Below are 8,594 nucleotides of genomic sequence, written 5' to 3'. Positions count from 1 at the left end.
AGTGACAATTATAAATAAAAATGTGGAAAGTAGAAAACACCTACCTATAAAAACGACAGTCGGTCCCGCACAAAACTGTAGCCTATTTATAACACACCGTATCCCTATTGATTTACGCAGAAGGGAGAATAAAATAAAAATATAGATAAGGTGTAAAACCTTACCCTCTTTAAAATGTAAATCTTCAAACAGTCTTAATCCTTGCAAGTGTAATCTAACTAGTCTATCTAATCAAATCAGTGATTTATTAAAGGTTATCCGCATTAATATACATAATGTTCTAATACCTCTCCACTTCCTTTCCTAGTACTGTTTATTCCAAAGAAATAACTTCAGAAATCATCTTTTGGGGGTTTTCCGTTCGCTCGAACTCTGCACCTAGTGTTTTAGAAACACCGGATCCTGTGCCTGTGAGCGCGCGAGACGGAATCCGTACGAACAGTCTCCTCGAGACTGTATAATCGCAAATTTATGGCTGGATGACGCGTCTCTCTTCCCACAATGGAGCTCGAGCGTTGACATTAAACAGAAAATTGATGGAAAGACGAACGTAACGCAATCCCCATCTCTCCCTCTCCTTGTCCAGGACAAAGCTTTCTTGCCGTTTTTAATTAGGGGTGGGGGCACATGCACACACCGACCGATAACATGTATGCCCCCCTCCCTCCCTCCCACACATAGCCTACCGAAAACACAAACCTTCCCCGTGCCATTATTGTTTTGTTTGCATTTCTGATTGTTGTCGTGGACCGGATCTATGGAGGAGTCTGAGACAGAGAGATTGAGAGCGAAGACTTCCCCATCTTGGAGAGATATAACGTTAGCTGGTTAACATCGAGTCCCATCGGAGCCTCCATTCAGAATTTTCACCTTTTCTTGCCTCTAAAAAAAGACCCTACATCTATCAAACTAGGCTACTGGCAGCAGAAAAACAAGTTTCGGCACACCCCCCCTCTCCCAGCTCGCGTCCTACCACAAGAATTTCACGGTTCTCAGACTTTCAGAAGCACACTGTTGTGCCATTTCAAAGATGACGAACGGACACAAACACACGGTCTGAGTTATAAGGAACCCCTAACTATTTAGCACACGCGTAAAAGTCCATGGCGTTTACTTGCGCCCGTCGAAGACCTTTTGATCAGGTTTAAACGGTTTCGACGAGCTTGTGCATAAAAGGTGCGATTTGGCGCGCTAAAGTAAAAAAGACTGATTATCAACTATTCGCCATGGAGAGAATACAACCCACATATTACCCATCTGGCTTCATCACGCAAATAATTGTAAAAGCAAAGAGGACACAAACACACAGTCCTGAGCCGTTTACTAATAAGTTTACTTTTGCATAAAAAAGCAATTCAGTACTAAATAGAAAAAAATATATACAAAAAACTTTCAAAATGTGCGTCTCGAAAATAATTGAGAAACGTGTAGTCTAAAGTAGGACGTGAGACTTGATAGTCAGACTTTCTTTCCCTGTCCTTCCTCCAGCCTAAACTGCCCCCTACATAGGTCACCGCCCCAGGAATCATGACGTCACGAGGTTAACCTCTACACTACCGGTTGGAGGGAAAGAGCGTGCTCTGTCTCGGGACCATGTGTGTGTGAGTGTGTTAGAAAGAGAGAGAGAGAGATAAAGATAATATCTCCATATCTCTAATGTGGTGCCATCTGGCAATAAACTGAAGCTCATATGAAAGCAATCTCAAAGCATACATACAATAGGCTTAAATAATTTCAGGTAATCAATTACATCTAAACACACACACACAAAGGAAAGCCCGTAAAATCTAAAAACACACATGCACACACACACCAAGGAAGGCCCGGGAAAATCGTTAAAGATTCCAGCCACCCAAGCCATAGACTGTTCTTTCTGCTTCCACACAGCAAGCGGTACCGGTGCGTCAAGTCGGACACCAACAGGCTCCTGAAAAGCTTCTATCCCCAAGCCATAAGACTGCTAAATAGCTAATACAATGGTTACACGGACAATCTGAGTTGACCCTTGTATTTAATTAACATTTTTGCACTGTCTCTAAGCACAGTCACAGGACTCTACACTCACAAACACTGACACTTCAACACATAACCTACACACACATTCATAATGACTCTACACACACACACACACACACACACACACACACACACACACACACACACACACACACACACACACACACACACACACACACACACACACACACAATCTTCATTTACGCTGCTGCTACTCTGTGTTATCATATATCCTGATGCCTAGTCACATTACCCCTATACCTATCTACCTCTATCTCTCCAGTATCCCTCCACATTGTAAATATGGTATTGGAACTGACCCTGTCTATAGCTTCTTACTTTCTTGTGCTCTTATTTCTTAATTTTATTTATTGAGGTGTTTTTGTTCTACCTTATGTTATTTTTAGTACTACATTGATATTGATTACTGCATTGTTGGGTTTTTAACTTGCAAGAAAGGCATTTCACTGTACTTGAAACACACACACACACACACCAGGGTTTTGTCATGCTTTTGGAATACAAATGTTTGGTAGGATTTATGGGGAAGGGAGGGATGGTCAGGTTGACCAGGGCCTCACTCAGGAAGTTGACCTCTAGCCCGCTCTAGCGACTAAACCCTGATGCACTGTGTGTTCTGTAATACAAAATAAAAATAAACCCCTTACAAATAGTGTCCTATACCACACAGGCAATATTAGCATGCAATCCAATAACAATTACAAATGCAAACTAAGTAAAGTAACAAAACTTTGTTATCACATTAATAAACTATTTGCATTGACCCCTCCCACCTTTGTTTTTACACTGCGGCTATCGCTGGTTATTATCTATCCATAGTCACTTTACCCCTACCTACATGTACAAATTACCTCTTCTAACCTGTACCCCCACACATTGAATCGGTACCGGTACCCCCTGTATATAGCGTCATTATTGTTATTTTATTGTGTTATTTTTTTACCTTAGTTAATTTTGTAAATATTTTCTTAACTCTATTTTCTTAAAACTGCATTGTTAGTTAAGGGCTCGTAAGAACACATTTTACGGTAAGGTATACATACACCTGTTGTATTCGGCGAAGGTAATAAATAACATTTGATTTGATTTAATGGGCAGTTTGTCCACAGATAGAACCAAACTTGGTTCACATTTGCTGGGGATGTGTGAATGCTCCTGGTATTGCTGAATGTGTGTGTGTGTGTGTGTGTGTTTGCATGCGTGTGTGTGTGTGTGTGTGTGTGTGTGTGTGTATGGGGTGTATAATTCAGTTGCAGGTTCCTAACAGGGCCATGAAAGCCTGACTGCGAGCGTGGGTGGAGCAGTGCGGGGGCGGTGCGGCAGGCAGAACCACAGCTGGAGCGGGTTAAGAATCAGGCGCACAACCTGTTTCTGCTTCCAATTTGCGCCAACAGACTGCTCTCTGGTAAACAGAAAACACTTCAAGGTGCCACGGACACTCTGAGTACAAGTTACCCTCAGGCACAAATCTAGGATCAGCTTAACCCTGCCTGAATCTTAACCTTAAACAATAGGGGTGAAATGGAAAAACGGACCCCAGATCAGTGTCTATGGGTAACTAAAGATGGTTCCTTGGCATCGGCCTCGTAAAATAAATACATGGTCACGTGAGCTCTCTAGAACTGGAGTTGAAGAGAGCCTGCTCCGGAAAAGGCCATATGCAAACACACTCACACTCAGTTCAGTTCAACCACAAACTTCACTCCCCCTTGTTTTTAGAGTCCTCATGATTCGTCAGGTGGGTATAGAACACACGCAGAAACGGTTTAACCACAGAAAGGAATGGACATAGAAAAACACTGGGCCGCCCGCGATCAGAACATGTGAGTCCATGATGTGTGGCTGCCTGGGTGGGTAGTCAGACAGACAGAGGGCATAGGAGAGAGTCTTATAGCGCCATAGTTAAGAAGCAGGCCAGTGCAAAGGCCCAAATTACAGAACCCCCTTTTATAAGTCTTTGACATGCTAATATGCATGTACTGTATGTTACATAAAATTCCAGTACAGCACAGTAGTCGAGGATGGTCAAGCTGCAAGCTTCCCATTATTGAGGATATAGGTATTTTTCCCTTTGACGTCCTCACATTATGCATGTACCCCATAAAAGAGTCCTACAGTACAGGATGCCGAGGCTGCGAACAGAGAGCCGTCTCTTAAACGCCAGGCTAGGCATTCTGTCCTCTCTGCCCTCTTTACCATTCCCTCCATCCCTCCATCCATCCATCATTCCTCTCCAGGGTTTCAGTCTAAACTCTTTTTATCGCAGCTGCTGGTGCAGCCTCCGGGACAGAGACAAGGGCTGCCTTGTCACCCTCCCTCTCTCTGCTGACGCAGTTGGTTGTTGCCTATACCCTTCATCTGTCCCTCTCGCTCTCTCTTTCTCTTCCTCTTCGTTCCATCGTTAAAAAACATACGTTTTATTTCCCTCTCTCCTCATATCTTCAACAGCATCACAAGGAGTGGCGTGGCCGGGGTAAGTAATGTGATCGATAGCGATGGTCACCCCACAGCAGCTGCCCGCCGAGAGAAGAAATAAAGTTTGTGTCCGAAACCTTTTTCAGACCCAGCAGTGAGTTGAGAGGTCAATGCAAACGCTGATCCAATAGGTTCGTCCCGACAAAGAGCCAACTCTCTCCCTCTCTCTTCTTTTCCAACGTTCCTTTCCTATTTAATTTCTTCCCCGTCTGATCCATCTCCATCTCTCCAGGCCCGAGGCAGATCTCAAGATAGCGCCAGCTGACCCGGGCATCACTGCCACAACATGGTCCCGAGACTTGGCAATTTAGTGTTCTTAGAACATCATATAAAACAGTTTGAAAAAGGAACAATTCAGGGCATTTCGAAGAAGGGAGAAGGAAATGATACAATACTAATCATTCTCTCTTTTATCCCCCTGCTCCGCTAAAAGGGTTACCTACCCACCACCAGTTTCTACTTCATATAGGTGCCTCCTAACCTTTTGATAACCCTGAACATCAGCATAGGCTTTTCATAAAGCTGTACCTACATAAGTTTGTTTATATGACATGTATTTTGATTTTACATGAGCTGTTGCATTAAAAACATTCATTCCATAATTCCATCCCACTGCTCCCTTCCTCCTCTCCTACTTCACTATTCCTCTGTCGTCCCTGGCAACAGGTGGCCTCTTCCTCAGATTAATTTTTACATTGGTAGTATCGTAGGGGAGTGTGTTCCTGACGTGAAACAGAGGGGTGATATTTCATAGATTGGGCTCATGGGCCTCCGGGAACATTGAGTTATATGGGACAGCGAGCAAGTGCACTAGAAGAGGAGGGGGTAGGAGGAATAAGCAGAAACACACACACACACACACACATACACAGATGAACGGTCAGAACACACACACACACAGAGGAACGGTCAGCACACACACCCACACAGAGGAACGTTTAGAACACACACACCCACACACACAGAGGAACGGTCAGCACACACACCCACACAGAGGAACGTTTAGAACACACACACCCACACACAGAGGAACGGTCAGAACACACACCCACACAGAGGAACGTTTAGAACACACACACCCCCACACAGAGGAACGGTCAGAACACACACACCCACACACAGAGGAACGGTCAGAACACACACACCCACACACAGAGGAACGGTCAGAACACACACACAGAGAGGAACGGTCAGCACACACACCCACACAGAGGAACGTTTAGAACCTTACTTGAGTTACATTTTTGTGTTGCAGTTATGCCTTGTCCTAGGGTAATGGTACTGAACCCCCTTACTACTACTACCCCCACCCAACCCCCATATGGTCCCCTACTGGCTACCTACCCCCTACGCTCCCCCACAGGTTCCCCTTACCCCCTTAACCCCTAGTGCTCTGTACCCCTGACCCCATCCTTTCACTGTTCCTGCTGGCTTTCCATTCTACAAGAGACTGAATATGCAGCACTGTGTGTGTGTTTTGTGAGAATGTACCCCAAATTAAAGACTTGGTTTATTCCACAATACCTACTGAGGTTTAAGAGTAAGGAGAAGCATTTTATCATAGAACATTGCAACATTTATAGATCTGCCTCTACTTTCCACAACAACAACAACTGTTTATGAAAATGTTAATCCTGCTGCTATCTTCCTCTGACATTTATAGGGTGGCAGGTAGCCTAATGGTTAAGAGCAAGTAACTGAAAGGTCTCTGGATCAAATCCCTGAACAGACTAGGTTAAACATCTGTTGATGTGCCCTTGAGCAAGGCACTTAGCCCCAATTGCTCCTGTAAGCAATTGCTCTGGATAAGAGTGTCTGCTAAATTACTAAAATGTAAACATACACCAAAATGCCATCTAAATCTTCAGCAGTGATGTGACTGTCAGTGAGTTTACTCTATATTATACATGTGAGTGGATTAGTGGCAGGCTAGCATCACATTGTTACCTCCTTCTAGAGAGTTATCCATTAATTCAGGGTTAAAGTCCATTTGCATCCAGACAAAAGGGACATGGGGAAAAGGGGAGGGGGGATTGTGTGTGTATGGGGATGATGTGTGTGTGTTTGTGGGGGGAGGGGGTGTCACAGTGTGTGTGAGCGAATGTGTGTGTGAGTGATATGGGGAGGGGGAAATGTGTTGTATGTGTGAGTGTAGATGGGGATGGTGTGTGGGCTGGTGAGGTTGAATAGTCCTCTTGCAGATGAATCTGTTGCCCTCAGGGGTGCGTTTACATAGGTGAGGACTGACTGTTCAGCAACCCTAGAGTGATTTATCTGAAATACCACCACCTACCCCCGACCCCCAGCCCCATCCCCCGGCCTCCAGCCCCGTCCCCCGACCACCTACCCCCGACCTCCAGCCCCGTCCCCCGACCTCCAGCCCCGTCCCCCGACCGGCACCGAAAGTGTTGGCCCATATAGAAACTGAACAGCGTTGAATTAACACTGTTTAGTGTAAAGCTTTATTTGCATATTTCACAGAATGCTTTGCCTTTTGAGTTACCACCCATGAATAAAAAATGTTTGTGACAGAGACATGCTTGTTGCATACATCCATTTTCAGTTCCATGGACTTCACCATGTGACATACTAGGTGAATATTTTCACAATACAATATGTATTTCATAAGGACTTATTTTGAGGGTTTACACAAAAAAATACTGGGTTGATTGGATTGGGTCACTTAGTTGGGTTGTTTTAAAAAGAGCAAGGTTGGTTTGTTGATGCTGGGTTATTGAGATATGACCCCACAGATAAACTAGTCTGGGTGGGCATTTGAATAATTGTTCAGCAGTCTTATTATTTTAATGATACCTTTATTTAACTAGGCAAGTCTTAAGAACAAATTCTTATTTACAATGATGGACTACCCCAGCCAAAGCTGGACGACATCCTATGGGACTCCCAATCACAGCTGGATGTGATACAGCTTGGATTTGAACCAGTCTTTTGGACCTAGACTTGGTACTCCGGTACCGCTTGCAGTGTGGTAGCAGAGAGAACAGTCTATGACTTGGGTAACTGAAGTCTTCAACATTTGTTTTTATAGAAACACAATTGATGGTCAAATTAACCCATGTTTTGGTAATCTGAACAACATAACATGTTGGGTGATTAACGCAACCTGTCACATTACGCAGGTCAGCGTGGGGATATCCAACTTTGTGAATGACTGCCAGGGTTGGGAAGACTGAAATATGAGAGTACCTAAAGAATCTAAACTGGAACAACCATTTCAGTAACGGGTACATTAAATCCAAGTAACATGTTGGATTATACTGAAAAAATATATAAACGCAACATGCAACAATTTCATTTTTTTTTACTGAGTTACAGTTCATATAAGAAAATCAGTCAATTTAAATACATTTATTAGGCCCTAATCTACTGATTTCACATGACTAGGCAGGGGTGCACCCACTGGGGCGCCAGGCCCAGTCAATCAGAATGAGTTTTCCCCCACAAAATGGCTTTATTACACACGCCCTCAGACGATTCCACAGGTAAAGAAGCCGGATGTGGAGGTCCTGGGCTGGTGTGGTTACACATGGTCTGCGGTTGTGAGGCCGGTTGGACGTACTGCCAAATTCTCTAAAATGACTTTGGAGGCAGTTTATGGTAGAGAAATTAGCATTAAATTCTTTGGCAACAGCTCTGGTGGACATTCCTGCAGTCAGCATGCCAATTGCACGCTCCCGCAAAACTTGAGACATCTGTGGCATTGTATTGTGTGGTGTGACAAAACTGCACATTTGACCTTTTATTGTCCCCAGCACAAGGTGTAATGATACTGTGTAATGATACTGTAATGATACTGTGTAATGATACTGCCATTTCATCAGCTTCTTGATATGCCACACCTATCAGGTTGATGGATTATATTGGCAAAGGAGAAATGCTCACTAACAGGGATGTAAATAAACGTGTGCACCAAATTTGGGTGAAATAAGCTTTTTGTGCGTATGGAAAATTTCAGCTCATGAAACATGGGACCAACACATTACATGTTGCGTTTATAATTTTGTTCAGTGTAGTTTTGAAATATTTGAGAAGCATAACATTCATTAATAAATCAATGTACA

At 43.8% G+C, this 8,594-nt stretch overlaps 1 protein-coding gene across 3 annotated transcripts in view; it reads right to left on the bottom strand.

The window, feature by feature from the left end:
• The window catches only part of LOC129828911 (BAH and coiled-coil domain-containing protein 1-like), a 66,869-nt gene extending 65,408 nt beyond the window's left edge, over positions 1-1,461 (bottom strand). Inside the window, exon 1 of one of the 3 annotated variants that reach the window (XM_055890217.1) lies at positions 700-1,461. The gene's annotated coding sequence lies outside the window, so the exon portion shown is untranslated. The other 2 variants (XM_055890218.1, XM_055890215.1) reach the window with 2 other exon arrangements.
• Between the last annotated feature and the right edge of the window lie 7,133 nt (positions 1,462-8,594).

Source organism: Salvelinus fontinalis, chromosome 30 (assembly GCF_029448725.1).
Source record: "Salvelinus fontinalis isolate EN_2023a chromosome 30, ASM2944872v1, whole genome shotgun sequence".
NCBI classification, from domain to species: Eukaryota; Metazoa; Chordata; class Actinopteri; order Salmoniformes; family Salmonidae; genus Salvelinus; species Salvelinus fontinalis.
Note: the sequence above shows the minus strand (reverse complement) of the source record. Positions and strands in the feature narration are given on the sequence as shown.